At 43.1% G+C, this 26,566-nt stretch overlaps 1 long non-coding RNA gene across 1 annotated transcript in view; it reads right to left on the minus strand.

Moving 5' to 3' along the window:
- LOC121674603 overlaps positions 1–26,566 on the minus strand; it is a 207,212-nt gene that overhangs the window by 169,819 nt on the left and 10,827 nt on the right. The window lies entirely within an intron of this gene.

Consider the following 26,566-nt stretch of genomic DNA (forward strand, 5'->3'; position numbering starts at 1 on the left):
GGTGGGTGCGGCTGGGCAGACGGGGAAGTTAGGGGAGGTGGAGGGGAGCTAGTTGCAGACACCCACTCACAATCTCCTCAAGACCCAGTGGGTCACACTGCAGGGACCGGCTGAGCCCGTAGAGCCACCAAGCACTCCATGTCATGAAAGAGTGGCACCAGACCATTCAGCTGCCTTGATATGAACAGGACTCAAAGACCTGTCTAATCCTAACCGGAAAGACCAGCAGATGGTCAGCAAGCTGGGAGGCAGTAACATGCTCACAGAAACAGCATGCTAGTTTGCTAGCACGGGTCAGCCTTAGCCTTGTGAAAGTAAGTGCTCATTTCTCAGTGTGGGCACACCTGAGAGAGGGTTTGATTAAACCAGCTGGCATCACATTAAGTCTTACATTGCTGCTGCTTTTTTTCTCTCTTGCCCACTTGTACTTAAGCTTATTTGAAAGCAGACACATGCCTGGATAGAAAAAACTTCTCTGTGAGTTCCTGTATTATCCTTTCTTAGCAGCACTGTCTGCACTGTGAGGGACAAAAAGCCAAAGGGTCTGGCTTGCACCCCAGCAGCATGGGCTCATGCAGACTGACAGGTCATAGCACAATGTATATCTTTCAAAGTTTGGCAGACATTCACTCCAAAGGGGTTTCCAAATTTCCTCTCTAGCCTCCTGTGACAGCCTTGGATTAATTTTGTCTGGAACAGAAGATTTATTGCCTTTGAGTCATTGTGGTTCACTTATCTGCTCTACATCTTGAACCGAAAGTTCAGGTGGCATTTAGCTATCACCCTTCTTATCAATTCACTGTGGGAATACCCTTGTGAGACCCTATTTCTTTCCACTGCCAATTGCTTCTTATCTGACTTTCAGCTGAAGCAATCCTACCAGGGGGCCCTTTCAAAAGGATGACTGAGGCTATGTTGGCTGTAGGAGGTTAACAGTATGGGTGGTGAGATTCACAGCATTCCCAGTGCTTCCTCTGAGCATTTCAGGCATGCTAAAGACAAAATATCGGAACAAAAACTTCCAAGCTTTCGAATAAAATCAGCTTGATACTCAAGGGCCTGACTGCCCCAGTGGCTTTAGCTCTGGTTTACAGCCAAAGTTTAGAAAAATCTGTTTTCCACTTCCCATTCAGATGCAGCTGAAATCCCACCAGCAATGGTCCATCCTGGGAGCAGGCTGTCTCCACGCCCTAGGACCTGGCACTAGCCCAGATGGCAGGAGCGCTGTGAGAGAGGTTGCTCTTGTGCAGTTCTCATCACTTCGGGCAGAGGTTAGTTCACGGGACTTGGCATCTTCAGCTCTTCAGTCAGACTTAAATCTGTTGCCTAAACCCAATTTGGATCTAATTGTAAATGCCTGTGGACAGCCCTGGAGAGCGTGGGAGATTTTATCCTTTCTGCCTGAGAAAAGCTACTCCAAACATTGTGTTGTCAGGTAGCCCATATGTTTGTTTATTTGCCTGCTCACTTCTTCAGACCTGTCCTGATTAATTTCTTGACAGATAGTTACGCCTGGCTTCAGCGACAGATCCTTCCCACCAGCAGCACTGTTTGGGGACACCCATAAGCTGCTCAGTGGGATGCGTGACTGCAGGGCGGGGAGGAAGGCAGCGACCTAAAGCTCATCCTCCTTCGAGGCTGTGTAGGGCTGCGGAGGAATTTTCCGATGAGCTGGGAAGTGTCCTCACGCTCCGGCAGCGAGTCATCTCGGCAGCACGCAGGGGGAGGACTGGCGGTGAGTCAGAGCTGCGCAGAGCGGAGCAGCTGCGTCCTGGCCGCGGGACCCTGCCTGGGGACAGCCTTGCTCACAGCCACGACACTCATAAAAGCAGGGCACTCGCAAGGGCTGAGGATGCAGCGGGTTGTGGTAAATTAGTGTTTTAAATGGAGAGTTTATTTTGGGAGCTCAGTGTTTAATTTCCCATCCTTTATGACTCATTAAGTCAGGTGAGCTACCTCTATTATTTACTTATACTTTTATATTTCAAGGGCAGGTCCTAAACTGATATTTATATCAGTTGAGCACCTTCTGAGGCCAAGCTCTCTCATTTATCTGCCTGCTTAGCTAGGAATTTATCTTGTGTTCATACATTTGCCTCCTCCAAAATGGCAGGTTTCTGGGAATTTGCTTCGCAGTCAACATCTAGCTGCTGTGTTCTGTGCTTGTCAATAACTATTGGTGCACTAATAGAAAAGAAAACTTCCACACATCTCGGTTAGTGTCTTTGAAAACACAACTAGAAATGGAAAAAAAGAATACTAAGAAATTTGTGAAGCTTGGGGAGAGGAAATGTTGCCATGTGGCAAAAGGAGACATTGTCCATGCACTGAACAGCTGAGAACAGAGAAAACTACTGAACAAATATTTTAAAAAATCATAAGATGATGACAAAATGATGGCCAAATAAGACCAGCTAACCCCCACTTCAACTTGCACATTTCCTTCCCGCAAAACCATTTGAGAGGAAAGAGGGGGCTTCAGAGATGATATCCTCTCCCCCTGCCTCCCTGAGGCACTTAATCAGAGATTTACAAACCAGTAAATCAAAAGGCACTGTGAAATTCCAGCCAGAGAAGCAAACAGTGAACAGCGAGATTAAGTGGATTAGTCTACTGTACAGGAATCCAAGGAATGCAGCCTGCATGTGCTTTTGTTGTGGATTACTCAGCAGCAACATTATGGTTTTACATCTCCCAGAAACATATGGGCATGTGCACTTGTGCAAACCAACAAGAAATAGCAGTCCCCAACATGCTGCTTGGCTGTACCAGCTGTGCTGATTTCAGCAGATACAGCATTTTCCAGGGAAAGGAGGAGAGTATTCAAACACTTTTTTGTTGTATTGGTTGAAAATGAAACAGCAAACAGGCAAACACATCCATTTAGTTCAATGGCAAAGAACAGACATCTCCCTCTAACTATTGACCGTCCACTTGTTAATGGCCCAGTGAAATCCTGCAGTTCAGACATGCAAAACTTTTAGGAAAGTTGGCTCCTGATCAAAACTCAGCATCTCAGACTGATAATAGTTTTGGTGTTGTTTTAATTGGGTCCAAAAATATACATGGCTTCATAGCCTGAGCAGACTATCAAAAGGGGGTAGGCAGAAACACAGGGAAGAAGCAGTAAGTGATGGATAAATGAACAAACTATTACTAGCCAGAGTTAACAGTTTGTATTAGCAGTCAGTAATAAATAATTAATATGGCCCTAGGAGATATAAAGCCATGGTATCTCGTGCTTGGCTCTAAATGGAACTCGAGATAACCTACTTTGAACAGTAATGTGTTCACAGTATGTGGGAATTAACTGCTCAACGTAATAAGTATTATTGAATTTCCCATCTCTGTACAGATAAAGGGCAACTGCCACCAAAAAACACAGTAATAACAGTAACCAAATGATAAAAAAAGCAAACAAACCTGCTTTTCATTACATCCTTAAAGTGTTATAGGTTGAAATAATCTTAAAAGGGCTTAAAAAACAGCAATTAGATATTTCCATTTCTGTTTTCCAAGACTGCAGCTGAGAAAACGAAAGAGGCCTAAGTGCCATACCGTGCTAGCCTTGCTAATAACTCTCTGTGAAAAATCTCATTAATTCAGTCTGGCTCTTCAGATCAGCCGCTAAGACCTTGTATTGTCAGTCATCCTCTGGCCTTTTCAGGATTTCCACAGCCTAACTAGCAGAGTCTCCATGGAAACCATGCAGTCATGCTTTGCACATCCCCAGAACTTTTTGTTCCTGACAAAGCTTGAAAAATCACATGCAGCATGGAGAGTTTAACACAGTGAACTAAACCCTGACCCACACTTATAAATGATAAACCCCAGCATACTAGCTTTATTATAAATTATTTCCTTACAAGATACTTAGCCAAACTGGCAAAATGCTAAACCAGACGACATAGGAGGAATGCAGCTCTGGAAGAGAGGAAACAAACAAACCAGAGCAAAACACAGAGTTTTGGCCTAGTTCTTCCTCCTTTGACAGTGCTGGAAGCACGCAGGTGTGGAAACAAGCAGAGAGCAGAAGTGGCACTCTGAAGTTGCCTTTCCTCAAACCCGGCATCCTCATAGCCCTCCGGGGAGGAGTCAGCTCTCTCGTGACTGTGCATCACAGTGGTGCTGATTCACTTCTCTGGTTGTGCATCCCAGCCGGCAGAGGCAGCAGGAGCCAGGTCTCTGCCCTGTGGCTGCCGGGTGCCCCTGATACCCCGCCTGCACCTGGGATAGCCCAGGCACTGCTCATGCCTCCAGTCCTGGAGCAGGTACTTGGATTGACACAGCAAAACTGATACCAAAGGCAGTACTGGCATTGCTCTCAGAATTAGATCCTCTGGCTCGCAACTGGGAACCAGCAGGCTCAGAGTGCATGCACGTGTCTGATGGAGGGTACAAAGTTGGCAACCCACTCAAGAGTCTACCTGCCTTTCCCCCCAAGCCTTGATGCTCCCCACTGGGCTCTGCCAGGAGGAGCAGGCACAGTGGTCACTGGTTGCACTGACCTGGCTCATCCCCACTGATGCATGGAAGGAGCACCAACATCACTGCCCAATATAAAGTATTGACTATAGCCAGCAGGGCAGGGGCAAACTGCCAGGTGTCCTCCCCAGAAATGAATCCATGGAAAGCCCCACTGCATGGTCAGCACCTGGCTGTCACTTGTTCCTTGGCACTGCAAGAGCCCCATGGGATTTTACCACTCTCCTTCCAAGCACTGCTGCTAGTCCGTGCTTGGGGAAGCAGTTGCACAAAGATGCTCTACATAGGAGGACCAGCAGAAGTCAGAAAGGTCACATGCAGAGAAGGAGTCACTGCAGGCCAAACTCACTTTGCCGCAGTAAATTCTCAGCATTGGCGCAGATGAGCAACCGCCTGCTCTGTACAGCGTCTGGGTTTGTGAGAAAAGAGGTGACTCATAGCTGAGGGTCATGCTGTAAACTGGGAGGACTGCCAGGGGAGGGAGAGACACGCTCAGCCTGATCCATGATGAGCTCACTCCTTTTGTGGGGCGGAAGATGCAATCCACCTCAAGCGGATCAGAGAGTCCTGAGTGGGCTGAACCAGTCATTTGGGAGCTGGCAGCCACATGCTTCCACCCCTGAGTTGCAAATAATGAGTTTAGGATTAGGAAGTCAGCCTCACATGGGATGGCTCAGGAGGTGTTTGGCACATGCAGTCCTTCCCCAGTGGGATTCAAGAGGTCAGAGAAGTCTTTGTTTCCATGGGGTTCCCCTGGCGTGTCACCACAATGGATGGAAAACATTTCCCCACCTTCTCCTCCCCCAGCAAGGAGTGGTACATAATCAACAGGAAGCCTTGGATCTCTGGGGCCTTTCAGAGCATAACCACAGGCCTCAGAGCCAGCGTGGTGTGGGGCATGCAGGCCTGATAGATGTTGGCTGAGCTGCCAGGACCCTCTGAAGTTGGCCCGGTATGAGCCAGCAGAACCACCCTGCCAGTGCTGTGCTTGGGTGAGCAGCACTTGCTGATGCTCTCTCTCGGAGCCATTCCCCATCAATGCCAACCATCTGCTTCACTCGCCACCCAAGCAGCTGCTGCTTTGCCACAGAACATATGAGCAGCTTGGGTACCCGAACAATGGAAACCACAGGTCCTCACCCTCAGGTGTGCATCCAGCCCACCTTTCCCGGTGGCAGTTTGCAAGGCCAGAGGAAGCAGATGGTGTTGGGCTGGAGCAGGCTGAGCTTGGAGCAGACCAAGTTGAATGACAGCCATCATTTGTGACAGCTTCAGTGTATTTGTTTGACCACGAGGACTGACAAGATCAGAGATTAGGAGACATACCTGGATGATGGTTTTATGCAAAAGCCTTGATTCCTCCTTGCCATGCTGTGAAATTGTACATGAGTTGGCTTAAAAGCAATAAAACATCTTCTTTGCATTTCTTGCTCTGATCTCTTATTTTCTTTGGCTTCGTCTGTCCTGTGGTCAGAGCTGAGACCTTCTGGGAGCCCAGGAGCCATGGCAGCTTGAAGCACTGCCTTGAAGGCCCTTGGAATTATAGTGGCTGTTTATCTGCTGAATACAGTGTAAAATAGAGTTGTGACTTCAAAGGCCATATTATTAAAATACAACAAGGCAACCACATGTCCCTTCAAAATTGCATTAAAATTAGAATAAGCAAAAACTACTCTTCTGCTTTGCTACTGCAACTGCATTTATTTTCCTGAAACTGCATCCATACTTAAATGGGTTCACCATCTGGGACAGGGCTGTAGAGCAGGAGTCCTTCGCCTTGGTCAGAGATAACGACACTGAGCACTGCAAGGAGGTTTCAGTCCCCAAGAAGGGCTAGTGTGGGATGCTTTTTGAGGAAGTGACTGCATCTTGACAGCATACCACAGAAAAGATAAAAACCCTAGAACGGAGACAGAGAAAGCATTTACTCGATCCCGGAGCTTGTTGCTCGCCTAGTCTCAGCTTGCCCTTGCCCACTGCTTTCAGCCCTTCAGGGGACACCTCTCACAAAAAGCCCTTGCTGTCAGCCTCAGACCGCTCATCTGTGCTGGAAGTGGCAAAACGTGTTCACTCAAAGGGGAAGTTTGCCTGCAGGATCACCTTTCAGAAGGTACCTGCCTGCTGTCCTGGGGTACAGGGAAGTTTCTGGCAGAGAGAAGCAGTCCCAGAGTCATCACCACTGCTCTCTGCTTCCTTCTGAGACTGTGTTCAGGCCATGAACAGCCACAAATCTCACTGGTGTCTGCACAAAAATAATGTGATCAATCACATGACTTCAGGCACTTACAGTTCAGACTTTCTACATAAAACCCTTTTTCTATGAGGTCTTTTATTTTCACACAGGCTCAGTATGGATTGTGATAGACAAGGCAAGGGGACACCAGTCATTTCTCAGATGCTTTCTGACTTGGAGCTTCTAGCTCTTTAACAACACCTGTTAAAACTCCTAAATATATGAGGCAAAATCCAAGTCTGATGCTCCTGGGATTTGCACTTTAGTGAAAAAGAGACTGTCACAGGGACTTGAGCTGACATATAATGGAGATAACACGCGGGGAATCTGGGAACACAGATCTTTCTTTGAATCTATAGAAGAAAAAGGGGGGCAAGAATGAACAAGAGAGATGGTCACTGAGCTGACTGTGGGAGGTCTACAGGGAAAGACAAGCAGACACAGGACACCAGAGACTACACAAAGTCCAGATGAAAATTACCTCCTTCAGGACCTTTTCAGTAAATTTAAGCCAGGATCAAACACAAACCCCAGTTCATCAATTTTTGCTATAGAGCTGCTGTGGTTTTGATTTAGCAGTAGATATTCTACAATACTGCAGAAGCACAGCCTGACTCTCCCTGTAGATCTGGGCAGGCTATTTACCATTTCTTTTACTTCACTTTCTCCATATTGACAGTGTTAATAGCAGATACTTTATCAAGCCTTTCATAAAAGATATTTATTGGTAAATCTCTTGAAGAGCAATGTATGATGGCCATCTTCCTCCATTTCTGCCTGGTAGAAAAAGGAATTGTCGATTTTCAAGTTAAAGTTTCATTGATGTTTAGATTCTGTGAGAGTTAAATATTATTCTAAATTGAACCAGCAGTTAAGTAAACAGATGATAAGCTTTTAGAGAACTCAGGAGTAGTATAGGAAAAAACCCTCCCATGTACTTTGGCTACAGGTGTGCAATGTTTATTCTCTTCCATTAAGTTGTAACTGAACTTTGCAGTTGGCTCCACAGCGTTTCAGTTGCCATAAAATTTTGTCAGGGATGCATTTTGTCTCCTATTTGGCTATACAAGGGGCAAATAGATCTATGGAAAACCCACCTCTAGCTTTCTAGCTTTTCACTAGTTCCATTAGCAGTCAAAATCTGGATCATACTTAATTTTACAAAGTCCAGTGACAGCCATGCCTGGCTCACCTCTAGTATGAACAAAGTCTGAGTAAGTTCTACCATTAAAAGAAAAATTATTTTCCTTCTATGCCTTAGATACTTCACAGATGTTATCATTAGACAGGAATGAAGAAAGAAGAAAAACTCCTCACGCTAGCCCCAAGGAGAGCCTTGGGGTCTTATATAACACTTTGAGGCTTGAGATAATTTCCAAGTGCCTTCTGAAATACAAAGAATTGAAAATACGTCACAAGGTGACAGTGGGACGACACATATCATCCATCCCTCTCAGGTACTGCACTCCACCTGCCCTCTGCCTCACTAATGTGCATGTATGAAGGAAGCCTCACCCAGGAGACACAGACACTGCTGGGATACCATTTAGGGTATACAGAAAACATATTTCCACACTGAAAAGAGAATTGCTTTTTTCTAAATATGAGTAAAAGCATAACAGCTCAAGTACTACGGAGTGAAAATTCAGAAGCCAAGAATTAGTTTGCAGTCATCTAAAAACAGCTCTCCTGAGTCTAAGAAATCTATTTGTCTTGTCTCGGAGGAAAGGCTGTAGGCTAGACAAAAATAGCTTTCTGGTAAGTTCCTCTGTAACCATAAAATCCATGTTCCTCCTTCTTCCAGTTGTACATTCCCTTCTTATTATCAAGCTGGGCATGCAGTTGGAAGATGCTGGCATGAATGTGCCAAGGAGAACCATGAATCCAAGCTGGAAATTAATGCTTAGCATGCTCTGAGGGGGCTATGCAGTTTACATCCTGTAGCTGGCTGACTGATGGGTGAAAATTTGGCCTCAGCATTCAGGCTCTCACCTCATAAGCAAAAGTAACACTCAGAAACTTTGAAGAGATTTCTGGTCTCCAGCCAGAAAAGGCCATCATCATAAAGAGGTGGGAGAAGTAAGGAAAAACAAACAAAAGGGAGGGAATCTCAAAAAATCACAAATTCTTTTTGCATTTCACACAGAGCAGGTTTCTTGTGGATTTCAACACCCAGCTGCTTCCAGGAACAGAACAGACATGCACGTGCCTGCAAAGCAAAACACAGCTGGAGAGCTAATTTTAGGCCTACCAGTCTTGGCAATGTCCCTTTAACAAATGAAGAATAAACTATTTTCATGCATATGTACAAATACCAAATTCTTCCTGTTAATTTAGATGGTGATTAATGCAGTTTGGTCCAGGTACCACCAGGTGTGCCTGTCTCCCTGAAGTATGGTACTTATCCCTGACTGGTAAGATTGCCTCCTCCTATTCACAATGCAGTTCTTGTGTCTGAAAAACCCAGTAAAGAATTCCCCAGACAGCAGCTATGCCTGAGCAGAATGGAAGAGCTGGGTTTCACAAGTACTTTCAGGTGAAATTACACTGACATTCATCCATTGCAGGGATGCCGAGTGATTAAACCTTTTTCTTTAATTAATGGAAAAGTGGCCTTCCTCTTTCCTTCCAAGAAACAAATGCCAGCACATGAGAGGAAAGAAATAACAGGCATTATGTTTGCACTTGGGACTGGATTTCAGGAAGACCAAGACCAAAAAGTTACAGCCAAGGTTTAGAAAGACATCATCTTACTAGTAAGAATTTCAAGTTCTGTTTGCAGTATAGATATCAAAACTTACTTGGTCTTAACTTAAAACCCAAGAGTGTTATGGATTTTAAACCTGATCCAACTCACACTGGAGATGCTCCAGAAGTTTTGTTTTGCTTTGTAATTGTAAAACTAACTTTCATTCAGAATTGGCCAAATGTTCCAGTACCTGGAATCATTGGGTTAGTGCCAGGATTCAGAAGAAGAGGAAAACTGGCAAAAAACATCCTTTTATGTCTACCTCCAATTTGTTGGTAGTTCCTGACCCTGTCAATTCTCCCTTTCATTTCTCAGGAGGAGCACTAATTTTGGTTTTCACAATAACCCACTCTGAACTGGTGGTGTGGGAGGGACATGGCCTCAGGTACCAAAGGGCAGGTTCAGAGCATTCTGGCTACAACCTCCCTGCACTACCCTCTTCTGAAGAATGACATTAAAAACGTCATGCAAACCCTCCTTCTCACCTCACTAAGGTCCTCTCAAAGAGAGATCTTCCCAGTCCCTTGCCCATGTATGCTGCCAAAACAAAAATGCAGACTTTATTTTCTCTATTGCCACTTGCCAATTCATCTAATGTGGGTGATACCCTCTATTCACAATGGTAAAGAAGATTCATCAGCTTGTACCCAAAACATGGAGCAAGTCCAATGATACACCAACAAGCTGTCATCAAGGGCACTAAAAGTTACTCAGAAAAGATAGAAAATACAGTGCCTTTTGTCGGTCAACACAAATGAAACTAAGAAAGTGATTAGGAAAGGATGGCTTTCTGCCCTCAGTGATTCATCTGCATTTTGAGAAAATGGATAAAATCAAAAGCTGGATGTGCAACTTCACTGTCTGCCCTGCTAGTTCCAGTTCAGGCTTGTTCTAAACATATTTATCAGACACTTCTGAAAACCCTTCTCAGACTGCTAGGTAATAACTTGCATGACACTAAAGGTAATCTCAAATATATCTTTCCTTCCCTTTTTATCTTCCTTAACACCAGAGGCATCTATCCCATCATTTATATGAGAAACAGACTGGATAATTTATGGAAACAAAAATAGTCTACTGAATTGAAATAAAATGCTTCAATATGTGGCAATATAATGAATGAAATAAATTCTGTCATCACACAGACACTGAGTTTTGCAAAAAAAATGTGCCCACACCCTGAGCAAATGAAAATATTAATTCCATACAAAACTGCCTCCTCAAAGAATGAGATAAGAGCAGGCCCTTTTGACAGTCCATGTGTTAAAAGATTTCAGGATTAAGCAATGCCTCCATCCTTGTAAGAAGCTATTACCTAATTTCTAATAGACAGGAGCATTTCACACAATAGCATGTCTTCATCAGGGAAAGCAATGCTTGAAATAGATGCATGCAGAGCAGTTGGATTTCAGCTCTGTTTCCAGCTAAACTAAACCCACAGAAAGTGAAATTATTTCATGCTCATTTTCTGTACTTGTGGTCATTAACCTTGCAATTTCCTAGATGCAGAGAATATTGAAAGTATCTCTTACTATTACCATTATTACCTGAGGTGCAATCTCCCAAACTTGATCCAGCTTGCAATAGACATGTTTCCTCTGAAAGGGAGTGCTAACACAGTTATGCATGCAAAACTTTTCTGCTAATCAGATAGTCATAAACTATTCCTCAAATCAAGCAGATTTCAAAATTTCCTTCATAAATCCGATTAGCAAATATTTACAGGGGTTTTTTCATACAAAATTTCAAATCAGATCAAGATAATGTGACATTCCTGAGTCAGTGTGAACAGCTGACAGCAGAATGAAAACTGTACCAAAACTACCTGTACAAGTTTAAAACAGAGGTCCAAAATTCAGATCAAAAATTTAAATATGCCAGCTGCTTGGCTGGTTTTTCGTGATAGTTTGATCTTTGAGAGATTTTCTAAAATTAGTTGTGGTGCATACTAGGATCTCACACCTATTTTGCCCAACGGAATGCAGAAAAGGGTACTGGCAGAGCTCAGTAAACAACATATTTTTAAACTCAGGCAGGATGCTGAAAATGCAGTGAAGACATAGCTAAGGTTGAAGTTCTTGTTAATGAAGAATTTTATTCATTTGACTGCAGTCATTTAGCTTAAACCTAAGCAAATTCTGCTACATTCTTTGTCTTATTTTTTTTTAAAGTGCTTATTTTACAATAAAAATGGTGACTTCAAGATGAAAAAATAAACACCTAATTTCTAAATATATTATAAATGTATAAGTAGGAAACAGTTCAATTTAAGACTTAAAATGAACATTTTTAAGTTATTATTAGGAGTCATAAGACTTCCTTTCCTTTCCCTGTTCTATCAGTAAGGCAGCGTGTCAGTGCCTTCTGACAGGCACACTCACAGTCAGATGGAGACAGCCAAAAGCACAAGAGCGCTGCTCTCTTACTTCAGACACATTTGCTCCAAATAATCACTCTGTTAGAGGCATTTCAAGGTACAGCTTGGTGCCAAATGATGCTGTCACTGTTAATTGTGTCCTTCCCCAAAAGCAGTAACTTTAACCAAGTAGCTTTACACAAATACAAACAAAACATGCCCAGCAGGATGCTGACCAAATAGCTTCCAGATTTTGCTAATGCTATTGTTTTGATGCCTGAGCGCCGCAGTTTTGACCTGTGCTTGGAAGAGCACAAGGCTCCACAGAGATATGTAAGAGGAGGCGAGAGATACGGGGAACTGAGCCCTTCCAAAGCCAGACCCAAGTGCTTCTTATGGGAGATGCATCCTCAGGCTCTTATGTACATCGTACCATATTCTTTCCCAAGAATTTGCTTTGGATCCCAACCAAGCAGTTGAAGCACCCTTCGGCTCCTCAGGTTTTATGAGATGAAATTAGAAGACTCCATATATCCAAAGCAGGGCTCCAAGTGTGAGCCGAGCATAAGCCTGCACTATGGATGGAACCACAGTGTCAGAGGTAAGCATCACCCATGTATTTGAACAGATGGGTTATTAACTCCAAGAACCTAATTATGTCAATTTAAATGTCAACATTGTTAATGATGTCACTGCCTGTTATTTTAACAGAAGCACCCAGCTTCTCTGGCTTGGGAATTTGGGGTTGCATGTCTCTCATTTTGTCTTTGGTCCTAGAAGACAGACGAGACGCCTTCAGCTGCCAAAATTTCTAACTTCCACTTCTGACTTTGGCATTGCTCCACAACGAGTTTTAATTTATTTCTATATCTATTTGCCAGCCCACTGGAAATCATCGGTTTAGAGGCAACATAAACTTAGTGTCAAATTAATCAACAAGGAAATCTATACCATTTCTTTTGCTCCCTTCTCTGCTCATTCAGTAAAGGAAGCCACACAGCATATTATCTGCAGTTGAAGGGGATAACTTATCCCTGGACCTTACTGCAGGAAGCACTTTGCCACCAGGTAAAAAGGAAAATGTTGTTCTAGCTTATAGAAATTCCTAGTGAATTCTGGTCACGTCAGTAGGGATTTCTTTCTCCAATCTGTATTTTTTTAATGTGCATAATTTTTCCTTTTCCTGTGTTGTGGCTCTACCCTTCTGTTTTTATAACCTGCAGGAAGCATATTTCAAACATATTTATTAGCTTATTAAATCAAATTAGCCTTGCTCCTGGCTGGACCAAGTTTTATAGAGTGCCCACAAAAATCAAAGAACCTGTACTGTACTGACAATTTGTAGTCATGGCAGAGACAACTTAATATTTTTAATTAGCAACTGCAAATACTTCAATTTACTAAACCAGAAATTGTTGGCAAGAATTCCTCTGTCCAAGTTCTTTGGCTCAAAACTGGGAAAGTAAGCACTTTTGGGGAAAATGGGCCAAAATGAATAGGCGTATTTGTTGAAAGCTCCTAGTAAAATGATCAGCAACGAAACGGTTAAAGATACTGACCTGTAAATACCTGTAACTATGCTCCAAATTTTAAAAGCCATTCGAGTAAATGAGACAATTTAAGGTTTCTCTTTCTGCTGTTTCTCATCTGCCTGCAGACTCAAAGAGTTTGGATAAGGAGAAATTTATCTCTTGAGATGCCTACCACAGTGCACGACAGGGATCAGCTCCTTGTATGATCAGCTGCCTCCAACCCCAGCTACCCTCACAAGGCAGCTTAGCTATCACCCTGAGGTTGTATTTCACCACTATCGAATGCTTGTGTTGTATTAGCCAACTCAACCTTTAAGCATCTTTTTTTAAAGTTCAGATGAGTCCAGAATGCAACAGCAGATATATTTGCACTGCAAATTGATTTTAAAATTAAAATTTATATGCTGGAGAGGACAGAAAAAATATGCAGTAAGTCTGGGAAGAGACCTTAAATCCTCAAGGTGCTGTTCAATATTTTATATATACTATTTGTGCCTATATTTGTATATACATTTATATATACATGAATATGAAATCAAAGGATTTCCAGGAGTCCAATACAATAGCAATAGGAAAAGCAAATTTGCTAACACTGCAGATTTTGCACTCAGGTTCAGAATGCCCAAAGTGTCTAGGAGAATGATTCCTGAATGCTGGACTTTTGTTAAGCTGATTACAAGCAGGCTCATCAGTCGCAAGATTAGAATTGATTTTAAAAAAACGTTTACACCTACACCAGCCTAGAATTTGGAAGAAATGAGATGCAAACATCCAAGTTGTATTTATCTCCAGCATTAAACCAAGATGATTTGGGGGGGTTCCTCCTGCTTTTTGCATTTCCCCACAATTTAAGTTTTATATCATAGATTCAAGTGTTGCATGCCTTCCCTGCAAGAATCCCTTGGTGCCCAATAATTAAAGATGGTTAAATAAACTGTGTTTTGTAAACTTTTGAAAACTGAAAATTTGGGGCTTCAAAGAAAGACTTCTTTCTGCTTTTCATTTTCATCAGCCTTTCTGTAATTGTATTTCAGTATTTAGCTCCTTTATAACCCAATCTTAGATTATGTTATTGATTTGAAAATCCAACGACTTCATAAAGAGCAGAAACAAAGCCTCTCTTTAGGCCTTGCATGAAAAACAAGGATTTTAGTTTCATCCCTGCCTTTACTCAGCATTGCAGCCATAGAGGAAGTCAAGATATTCCATGCAACATCCGAGTTACAGTAATTTAATGTAAGACTTGTGACTGCATGACAGGGAGTTTTAGATCCCACAGGGATGACCAAAACAAGAAAATTGTGTGTGGAGGGCAGCCTGCCTTACTCTGCTGTCCCACCAGCTGCCCTGACCAGGCCACCTGATGCCACCAGCCAGCACACTTTGCCAAACTGCTGGCACAGCCAGACCCGGCAAGTCTGGGTAAAGCTGAAACTTGCTTGCCCCACCAAAAAAATTACAGCAGATTCACTGGTATAAAATCTTATTCTGAATAAAACATCAGAAAAGAGAGGGCTAAACCCTTAGGCAGCTGGTGCCCAGGCAGTTCAATGCCCTGTGCCAGGGCAGGGCACTGGAGCAACGTGGATGTGAAGGTAAAAGCACCCGTGGGCATCCCTGGCGTAAAGGCCAGAGGGAGGAAAACAACTGCATGTGTTCGGTGTTTATTCTTGATGCTTTCCTGCCTCCCTGCCTGCCCTTCCCGTGCTTACAAGCTGTTCGCTTGTGGAACGGGTGCCTGGCAAGCAAGGGGAGGTTTCCTCCAAGGGCTGGAAATTGGGTGCAGCCAGCACAGGAGGCGAAATTAAGGCTGTCACCAGGCAATCTGGTGTTACAGCCGTCTGCATTCCTATTGATCTGAAGGCTTAGTCTGCATTCTGGCTTTATCAGCCGGTGGCATCATGACTGCCATCTCCTCTCTCTCATCCTTCTAACCTGGAAAACACTTCTGAGGGTGCTGAGAGACACTTATCAAAGACCCACTGCCTAAGAAAAGGATAACATGCCTCAGAAGAAACAGCTGCCTGCCACCTTTGAAGAAAAGTTTCATGACACTTTTTCTATTTAATTAAAAAAAAAAATCCCCAATATATACATGATGTTTCGCCTTGCAGATCATTTCAGAACAGCTTCTGACAGTGGTGGATAATAATGAACCTCTTATCAAGACATTGCCAGCTCGAGACAGACAATGTGTGTATGTATACGCATAGATCTCAGTCTTGTTAACATCAGAGAGTGAAAGGGATGGTGTGCAGGAAGATTTATTGCAGGGAATTATCCACATACACAAAACAAAGCAAAACAAGCCTGAATTTTTCACATGGAGTTTTTTGCTCCTAATCGGTTTGTAAGCTGGGAGTGTTGACCCAAGGAGCAGAGTTGATGAAAGGGCGATCTGCCGAGATTTTGCTCCATTTGATTTAATTATTCCTCTCCTGTAAGTGTCACATACACAAAGAAAGTTACCTTAAGGAATAAAATCAAATCAAATCAAATCACACCACTGAAAGAACAATGGAATAAAACCCAATGACTATGTCAAAGTGGACCACGAGAGATTTCATTTTTCCACACTGCTATTGTATTTGAGAAGCATAAACACACTTTCATATGGGGAGTGAAGGTTTAAACCACAGTCTGGTATTCAAGGAAGAACAAAAACTATCCTCTACATTTTCATATGGCACATTGAGACAAAAAGATACCCCGTTGAAGCTATCTGAACTGCCTCATACACTGGTACGAGGTAAAACAGGATCAGGCTCTTAAAATTGTGCTCTCACCCACAGCTTTTTACCAGAGGCTCAAAGTAAAGCTGTAATTAAGCTCAAAATACTAGAGCTGCTCTGATCTTGAATATTTAACATTTAAATTCAGGACCACAGAGCTCAACTCTGGTGCTATCCAGGCTGTCATTTCATGGCAAAAGACACGGGACCACAGCTGTCAGGCTGCTATTATTCCTAATTTTAATTCTTATTAAGGAGAATTGCTTACAAAAAAAGGTAAACCCCAGATATTTTCTGTGAATCTCACAACTGGTGGGTGGGTTCAGATAACACCAAAAACCAAACAGTCTATGGATCAGTGAGGTTTTGCCTAGCCAAATGTAAGCTACTTAGCTCAACTCTAATATTTATGATAGGCTTAAGCCAGTAAACAGATAAATTGGTAAAAGCGTGAAAAGACCACACAACTGCATGTAGGCAATAAAGACCACACACGTACCTTTTTTCAGACTTGGGGCATTAAGAAAATAAGGATGTGCCAACAAAAATTTAGACTATTGGACTGAACAAATAAATAGTGGTCATTAGAGTTGAATAATGGACCACAAATCCAAACAAATAGTCAAACTTACTAGGCAAAAGCTCCCACAGTTTATTTTAGCATTACTTTAACATCATTTTTGTGCTAACATGATGGGTAAAATTGTAAGTACTTTCCAATCTATAGAAGGTTTTGTCATCGATTTCTCTGGGGCAAGAATTTGACCCTATGATTTATAGGATACAAGACCTACAGCAGCTCTTCATACACTTACGTGACTCTACTCCAGAGTTGAATAAATACAACCCAAACAGAAGAAGCACAATTGAAAAAAGACAAGTCCATATTAAATAAACAAACTCCAAGAAAAAAGGTCTGGCTTTAAGCATAATTTGAATAATTGTGAGAGACCCATGCAGACATTGGAAAATCTGGATTCTTCTTTCTAAACCTTTCTGTTAGAAATACGGGGTTACATCTTGCTGACATCTTGCTCACTCATTTTAATAGCAGAAGTTTACTTTGGAAATCAAAACAAAATATTCTTCTGAATTTTGTATTGGAGTAAAATGGTTTTAAACCTCTGTGAACTCTGTGGGGCTAGTGAGAGATAAATGAGAAATGCAAATCAATTACTAGAGAGCTTAAAATCTTCTGTTGCTGTGTCCATACAGAGACTTTTTCCAAAGGCAAATAAATGGGGAAGGAAAAATGTTGCAACAGTACTATGGCTTATTACTCAGGCAGCCATGTTAGATAATTCCAATGGTAATTTTTGGCCTCATCATTTACACACAGCACAGGCAGTAATATACTAGAACATCTAAAATCCTACTGTTATTGCACTATTCCACATCTCTAATTAAACCTTATCTACCTAAAGTGCCCCTTCATTACTGGATATACATGAGTGAGCAACGTGGTATTTGCATAGAGCTTTGTAAATTCAGAAAGCTTTGCAAACAGTAACGAAGTAAGCCTCACAAATACCGTGTGGAGGAAGAAGAGAAGTCAGGGATCCCACTTCTACAGGTAAGGAGAGCGGAGCAAACATATGCTTATGGCTGTGCAAATATTCATAAATGATGACAGAAGTTGTAGTTTCGCAGTGCAGTATAATTCACACCAATTGCCCATCCCTCCTCGTAGCATAAAACTGTCGCACCACAGCACAACACTACATATTTTACTCAGACGTGCAAAGGGGAAGACAAGGGGCTAAAACCCTGTGTGACTTAGATGACCACATACAACTGCAATAATTACTTCTTAGTGTAGCACCTGGCCCAGTTGTATTATTCCAAATCAAGGTCTATATTTTTTCAATTAACTAGCGATTTCTAATACTTCACCTTTGGGTTCAGCTAAGCCAAACCCTGTACCAAGCCATGTCTTCAGGGCTGGTTCTCAGCTCTTTCTCACATGAACACAGATCCCTTGAATTCTCAGGAAGGGTATTCAAAAGCAGACGGATTAGAACCTTGGTAGGCTTGAAGCATAACTTTCCCAATAAAAAAACACACTTAAAAACTATCTTTAATTTATCTGCTGATCATCAGAGCACCTTTATGAAATGAAAAGCAGAAAATTTATTTTCCTAATGAAATAGCTTTAACTTTCCCTATTCAAATATCAATAATTTTCTCTTAGGCAATCTCTTTCACAGCATTGCCAGCTCTCATTATGTGATTGTACATTGCAAGGTATTTGCGTCTTTGCTTTCGTTTTTATGTATCCTTGCTATTTTACCCTACCACGAGAACGGAAAAAGCTCATTTTCCAAAATGGCTGCCACCTCCTGAAAGGGCCAGTGTGCAGAAAACATGAGCTGGCCTCACTGCCTAAACTGCTTTGCCCTCACAACTGTTGTAAAGGGAAACAACACTGTCCTTTGGAAAGAGCATTCATAATTCATGCTGCAGTAGTGCCTGGAGGGGCCCTTAGCAGATAGGGCTCAGGTTATAGCTGGCACTCGATATCCATGTAATCAAGACATAGATCTCTGCTTAGCAAATAAGCATATGGTTAAATATAACAAAGGAGCAAAATAGGTGGTAATGATACAAACTTTTGGCTCCTCAGGGTGCTGCCTCACACCAGCCACCTAAGCTCAATTACTTTGCAGGGTTTATGGTGTTCTGAGAAGAGGCAAGAGGGCTTCAGTGTGAAAGACTGACATAAGAAAAGGCCAGGAGACTCTGCAGGTTATTATATGGGTTCCTTCTTTTCAAACCCCTGGTGTCTTCACTAAAGGCCTTTGTTGAGGAAGAAAGATAATGAAAATGTGATATAAGCCAGCGTGCTGGGCTAAGCAGCTTGCTCTTGGGCTGCAATGGCAGCAGGACAATAACTCTAGAAGCATGCGGGGAGGGTGGGCCTCTCTTGCTTAAATTTGGAGGATGTCAAGAGCAGAGAAACAGCAGCTCCTTGAGCACAGTAGAACAGAAGAGGCAATGATGAGAAAATGGAGGCTGCTCTATGTGTGCACATGCACATCTGAGAGTACTTAACATTAATTATTGGCACCCTACACAGAAAAACTGATCCCAAAAGCAACATTCAACACCACGCATTTCAGTTCACTGATACCTCAAAGTGACCGCCTCACATAATTAACCAAGTTTGGTTAATGTTATAAACATATATTATAGTATTGGCTTCTCGCAAAGTATTAAGGTAGATATTATATAGTGTTAGAAATGCTTTTTGCTGTGTGGATGTAGTTTTCTCTCGTTTTAGCAAGAATGTTAGCAAGTGTGAGCAAGTAAGATAACCTCCAAGCGAGCAGAGGAGGAAGCCCAAGGAGCTGCTAATCAACACTTTGTCCGGGGAACAAAAGGGCCCAAAGGCTGCTCCGCTGGAGAACGGGCGGCCAGGAGGGTCCGAGAGCCGCTATCACCACTCTGCCCGGGGGCAAAGAGGCCAAAGCTGCAATCAGCCCTGACTGTCTGGAGAATTAAGAGATCCACCCTACCATCGACCCTTACCTAGCGGGCCCAACCCCAAGAATCAAAAGAAATAAAACCACAAGGCCGAAGGCGGAACCAAGGAGTGGCCATGCAGAACAGCTCCAGGAAAAGTTTTAATATGAATAGAGAACAGACAGTAAAAATGGTATAAAAAGGACTCACCTCGGGCATCAGGGGTGCTCTTGGCAGAGCGCCAAGGCACCCGGCCATTATCCCTTTGCTTTATTTTATGTGTCTCTTACTGTCTTTATATTAAACTCTTTAAATTGTAACAGGAGAGTGAACCTCGTTTTTCACAGTTAAGCAATTCAGTGCCATAAGAAAGTCAAAGAGGCCATTTGCCCCATCTGACTCCTACAGGACAACTTCTCTGGAGCCTTGTGGTAATGTGGTTATATGTTTTAATGGTTTAATCTGGTTACCCCCTTTGCCTCCGTTCCCACTTGGTACACCCTGAACTTTAGCCGCTTCCCCAGTGCTCCTTATATGGTTGTTCTCCTCCCCTTGTTCCAGTCAATTCTCCATCAATCACCCAAACCCGTCCCGTTATTCCCGAAACTTCGGTGTCCATCAGCTAAACCCTCGCTGTTTATCCTTATATGGTGCTCGTCAATCCCCTGAGATCCTGCCCCTTCTGATACCTCCCCTCTGGAAATCCCCTAAACCTCGACGCCCCGTATGTGACCCCTTTCCCTCCACCCCTTGAGACTATTGGTCCACATGAATGTCTATGCCTGTCCCTATCCCTCCCCCGAAGACCCCTATTGGTCCCCTGTCAAGCCATCCCCGTTGTAACACCTCCCTTTATAAGTTGTTGCGCCGCTCTGATCTGGTCTTGTCCTCTGTGGATACCCTCTAATAGACTTTGATTACTTCCTGTGGCAAGCCTCCCTGCTACTTTTTATCCTCTCCCTTGTCGGGGCAGCTGACAGCCACAGCACCTGGAGCTTCAGCTCCCCTGGGCAGAGCTGAACTCCAGAGGAGCAGCTTTAAAGCCAAGAGCCTTCGGCTGCTCCCCACTCTTGCTGCGCAGCGCCAGGTGCTGGCCGGGCTGAAGCGAGTGGTCAGTGCGACAGAGCCTCTTTCCAGAACGGTTGGGAAGCCTTGGTGAAATTCTGTGTCTAGTTAACATCCATTTATTCTCATGCCAGCACTGTCCTTTAACTCATAGTCCTGCTGCTGAGCTCTGTATCTTTAGAGACAAAAAGTAGCATTAAATTATCTTTTCCTAGATTGAATAAGCCCAGCTCTTCTACACTCCTCCTGGAACATAAACTTCCTATTTTCCCAATTGCCCAAGAAGCCTGTCTCTGCTATAGCCTGAGTTCAGCTTTTACCAGTGGAGATGGCCAGAACCAGACAAAGCCTTCTTAAATAGGAGCCCAGTGGAATAATACTTGCCTTTTCCTCCTCTTTGCTGAACATCATCTGTCAGATACACCTTTGCACTTTTTGCCTGGTTTTTTTTTTTTTTTTTTATCCTGGCCACATCACTTCAGAGGTTCACAGACATTCTGTGATTGACTAATAGGCCAGTCTTGTCTTTCGTCTTGTCTTTCTCCTTCTCTGTCATCTACAATTGATGGATTCCCATTTTACCTAAATTCTTATTAGCCCCTAAGTGATTGCCCATGCCATTACATTCTATCACACAGTTTCTCAAGATCTCATCTTATGTAGCTGAAGGATATTCCATTAATTCCTTGCATTAAGAATGCATCTCAGATTTATCATTGGTAAAGGAAGAGTACTTCTTTAAATTACGAGATGATTATACACACAGGTGCATGGCTTTAAAAAAAAAAACAAAAGCAAAGAGGAGGTCACAAGAAAGGTGACACAGGTCATTCAACTGCCCATATTAAACCTTGTAGGCTGCCTGTATCTGCTCTTATTTTTTAGAGTGTTTGGTGACTTTTTTCCCTCTCAAGAGCCTAAATCCCTTTACTGTGCTCAGCAAATGATTATCCTGTCAGCTCTGAGAGACCTTTCTGTCATCCTTTCTGGTCATCTCTTCCATCTCCTTCATCTGTGGAGAAAAGAGAGACAGAGAGCTGCTAAATGTTTTGGTCAAGGTTTCCTGAACAGGCAAGGGTTTCCTCTAGGCAAAGAGTGCTAATGCATGAAGACCTTCCTTTCTCTGGAGAAACCCTTATTCCAGACGTGGTCTGCTGAAAGCTGACTGCTCCCCCCTCTCTCTTCACCCGACCTCTATTCAGTTTTGGCTCACAATTAATCATGAGAGATACCTGGGCTTTAAATAGTCAACAAGAAACAAATCTTCAAGTGTCCTTCAGCCTGGTGGGGGAGGAGGGCGTGAATATTGTGGCAGATTCAAAGGAACAGCTTGAAAGCAGCTGGAAAGCCTTGCAAAAAACCCCCATACACCGCACACATACAGAGCAGCTGCATAGAGGGTGCCCTGCACAATATTAATTGTAAGCATGTTATGGAAGACAACATTCAACATTTCCAGTGCAAAGCATTCAGCATAGGAGGAGCCAGTGACTCTATTTCACACTCCCCAACACACCTCCACTAGGACTTGATTTAACATTATAAGGTTCCAAGTCTGTCAAGCTGTGACAATTTGTATGAGTGAGATTTTGGGTATCTCACGGAAATACACATTGCAAAAAAAAAAAACCCAACCCCTTCATCAAAAGCCTGCTTGATTTCAAAGGCTGCCTTGAGAGATGAATAATAAAGAGTAAGGGAGTGTCCCTAAAACAAATCAAACTTGGCAGGGCTAACTTTCCTTGTAAAATTAATTTTTAGCATCTTCTCTCCAGCGGCCCTGCCTCAGCTGTCTCCCCCTGGGCACAGTTAATGATCTTGTTGAGCAGATAACCAATCTCTGGTTGATATACAAGGCCTTTTATTGTCTGGACTGTCTATAATTTTTTTTAATAGAACTTCAGTTGATATTGCAGTAAAACAAGGTTCGTTTTACATATTTAATGAAAAAGTGAAAACAAGCCAATAAAGACACCAAAGGATCAATTTGCTCCATGCAGTCTAAAATATCTTATACGCCAAATATCTGTAAAGCAAATGCACAGGCTCTCGATACTAAATCTTAAGCCTAACAAAAAAAGAAAATCTAATAGCATACTTAACACCTATTTCGTGTCATGAATTGTTGATATGTTTTCCCCCTTATTATCCCAAACTACATTGGAAGGATTTGTTCCATTTCTGTTTCTAAGCAAATATATATATATATATATATATATGTATATATTAGCAGGGTAGTGTAAAGATTTTAATTGTGCTCTGCTCCAAGAGTCCTACCTGATGAGAACTCACAAAGTGTCGATATTCGAACGAATCCTCCTGAACTGATGTAGCTCAACACAATATACACCATGCGAGGGAAGCAAGCACTGGGAGCTAGATATTTTAAAGTGATTGATTACACACTGTGCAAGCACAAATGAAGTCAGTGCATAGGGAGTGCATGTATTCTCAGGCACGGTTAAGTCAGGTTTTCTGCTAGCACAAAGCAAAACACACAGGAGCTCGAGGAACCGCTTGGTTATTTGTTACAAACCCCAGCATAATGCACCTGAAAAAATGTTATTAAGAAAATAAAAGGCATGCCAGTTCCTGATTCTTCATCAGCCTCCCTTGGATGGAAGTGGCCCCAGAGGTGGGAGGCAACACAAGGCACAGCCCCAGGTCCCCCTCAGCCTGCAGGACCAGAGCCGGGGCTCACCTTCCACGGCAGCCACGTGCCATATGTGGCTCACCCATGCACGCTGTCCCAATCCCTCCCAGGCTCTCTGTCATACCTCCATAGGAGTAACACACGACACCACACCCCAAACATATCGGATCCTAGCCAAGCATCTAGGACAGATTTCTGTCGTAAGAGCACAGCCGGGGCAGGGTACTGCAAGCAAGCTGGTAAGACTTTTCAGACAGGTCCTTGGAGCCAGCTTTTTCTCCCTGTCACCTCTGCGTTTTTTAAGCTGCTGCACACTGTTGTTGCCTTATGGTGATTATTTTCACTGCCAGCACAGTCTTTTGCATATTAGCAGCCTTTAATCCATTGCATCAGCCAGCTTAATTGGGGCAGGACGTTCCGATTTCCAACTTCTGTCCTCTGCTCCTTCCCCCCTCTCCCACCCCATGGTGTTTAAGGGGTGTACGAAATCTACAGTGTTTCTACATCTGAATGGAGCATATAAAGGGTATTTGGTCAGATCTGGTTAATTGGGGGGACTTGTGGTTTAGTGGTTAGGAACGGGCCTAATCAGGGATAGAGGGGGAAGGAGAGGAGGAAGGAGGGGAGGGAGAGAGGGGGGCTTCTTTTTTTATGAAAATGTGGACCTCCCTACAGTAATTCCCCTTCAGCTGCTGCCTCACAGATGGACCTTTTAATTGAATTTTCTTACAGGCCTGAGGGAGGGAGTTCATTTCAGGTCAGGTGAGGCAATTGAAGTGAATCTAATAGCTCTAGTTTCTTTTCATTGGGAGCAGAGGGAAGTGTGTTGCTTTGTTTTTTCCCCTCTCCCTCCCACCACCCCCACCTTTCAGCTCAGCTAAAAAGTTTCAATTAAAAATTGAAACACACACATGGTGATTTCCAAGGATTTGTTTTCTTCATTTTGGCACAAGTGGCAGCAAGGTCAGCAGTGGGAGAAATCTGAAGCAGTTTGCATCCTGTTCTGGTTTTGTTCCCCACACAAGGAGGAATGCAGCATGCACAACCTTCACAAAAACAGCACGAAAGCATCCTCTTAGCTTGACTTGTGCTGGTAAACATAAGAATCATCTTCCAGATCTAGAAACATGTTGTGAATGAGTTAGCAAATTATTCATCCCTTTGCCTTTTTTTTTTTAATAGTGTGACACTTCTTCAGGCCTCATTTGGCTTGGTTCTAAATTAGAGAAAATTTAGAGGGAGTCATCCTAAATGAAGCCCTCTAGAGCACAACTTGCTATGTCTGTATTGGGTAAGAAAGGCTGGGCTTAAAATTCAAGCCTTGTGAATGCAGTTTATAGCACCAAAAAGTCCTTCCCATGTTGGTTTTCCATCTTTCAGAGATTTCTAGGGCCAAGTTAGCCATGCTAGCAAAAGAACATTTATTCTGGCATAATATGTCTATGGTTGGTTTTTTGTTCACAGAGCAAAGCTGCAGAATTTTCTGGTGTGGGTCATGCCTTTAGCACATCAGACCATCAAGAGTATAGTCTCTTCTAGCCCAGGGCAGGTACAGCTCCATGTGAAGCCACAGGCAGAGGAGGGCCAGCAGGTACATGGTACAGGTTGACCTTTCCCTCTGGGAACATTGCTACCAGCAGCAGGATGGCTTCCAGGAGCCTTGTCAGCAAAGGAGGCAGAATTTTCTTGAAAGGCCATCTGGTCACCTATGCCTGGGGCAGAGAAGAGAGCAGGATGCCACTCCAGGTCATTCTCAGGGAATGACAGGGGATCTGCAGTGAGAAGGGTACTGAGATACCCTGCAGCCGCCAGGACAGAGCCTAGGCGGTCCTAAGTGGATTTTAGGGAAGGGAAGATGGGTGTACTGTGGTCAGAGAGGTCTGGTCAAGGAGCAATGCTTTGCCTCGGCTGAAAGCCTCTTTTGGCACACAACCAGCCCCAATCTCATATATGTTTCATTAGCCAGTGTGAAAGGCTTTCAGATCTCCCTTCCTCCTTGGTCTCTGTGGCATCAGATGGGGAGAGCTGCTGGCCTTTCAGGGTGAAAAGCAGCTTCCTATTTCTGCTCAGAGAAATGCAACTTGAGCCAAGTGTGAAGTGTGGAAGTGAATAGCTCTCCTGGACTTGGCACCAGCCCAAAAAGTAAGCACAGTTGCTTCTAAAAGGGGACCACGTTACCTGCAGCTGTGTTGCTGTTAGGACCAATTCTCCCTCCTTCACTTCGACTTCAGACGTCTGGGGAGCGATAAACCACCTGCAAAGCTTTGGGGCTCCACGTGGAGCCTCTGAACAAACTCACTCCCACCAGCCTAAAATTCTCTGTACAACACTTTGCACCTTCACTGGAAAATGGAGGGATTCAGCACACTCAGAATGTTTGAAAAATACCTCTTTAGGGATCGTTTGATGAAAAGATGGCATCCATGTGTTGTTTTGTTACTTTGAACCTAATATAAACAAGGAAATCCAGAAGTTCTGGTGGGTTTTGTGTATGAGAGAGTGAACCTAAGCAAGTATCAACCCATAGAGGAAGGCACCCATTACCTTACATACATGAGGTAAACAGCATAGTGATAGAACAAGGAGTAAAGGGTGCAAATTGAAAGAGGGGAAATTTAGGTTAGGCATTAGGAAGAATATTTTACTGTGGCAGTGGTGAGACCCTGGAACAGGTTGCCCAGGGAGGTTGTGGATGCCCCAATCCCGGTAGTGTTCAAAGACAGGTTGGATAAGGCTTTGAGCATCCTGATCTAGTGAGAGGTGTCCCTGCCAATGGCAGTGGGATTTGGGACTAGATGATCTTTAAGGTCCATTCTAAACCCTTGACATTCTATGATTCTATGAAAAGCAGAGCACTAAGGCCACAGCCAAACTAACAGAAAGATTGCCTGGGTTACTTCTCCTGAATTGCTTTGACCACAATTTATAAGTAAAAATAAATAATATCTTGTGTCAACATTCATATGTTTCAGTATTTCAAATATTGCAATGATACTTCATTTCTAAATGCAACTTCATTTAATTTGAAATTTCCAAATGCTAAAGCTGCAATGAAATGATTTTGTAACTTTTTTGAGGAGGAGGAGGAAAGGGAAGATCTTACTTGGCATAGATCTACTTGCAATATCAAATAGCAAATGTCTGTATCTGTGTAATGCAAATAGCAAATGTGTGTATCTGTGTAAAGGAAACAGCAAATGTCTGTATCTATGTAAATTTAAGCTAAACCACAGTTTAAAGAAGTTCCTTTTGCAGTTGGGTCTTTCATCTTAAACCGTTCCGGGTGTTTTAAGACAAAT

Source organism: Corvus kubaryi, unplaced genomic scaffold (assembly GCF_017639235.1).
Source record: "Corvus kubaryi isolate FWS band 111438036 unplaced genomic scaffold, C.kubaryi_AGA036_p1.0 69, whole genome shotgun sequence".
Lineage (NCBI taxonomy): Eukaryota > Metazoa > Chordata > Aves > Passeriformes > Corvidae > Corvus > Corvus kubaryi.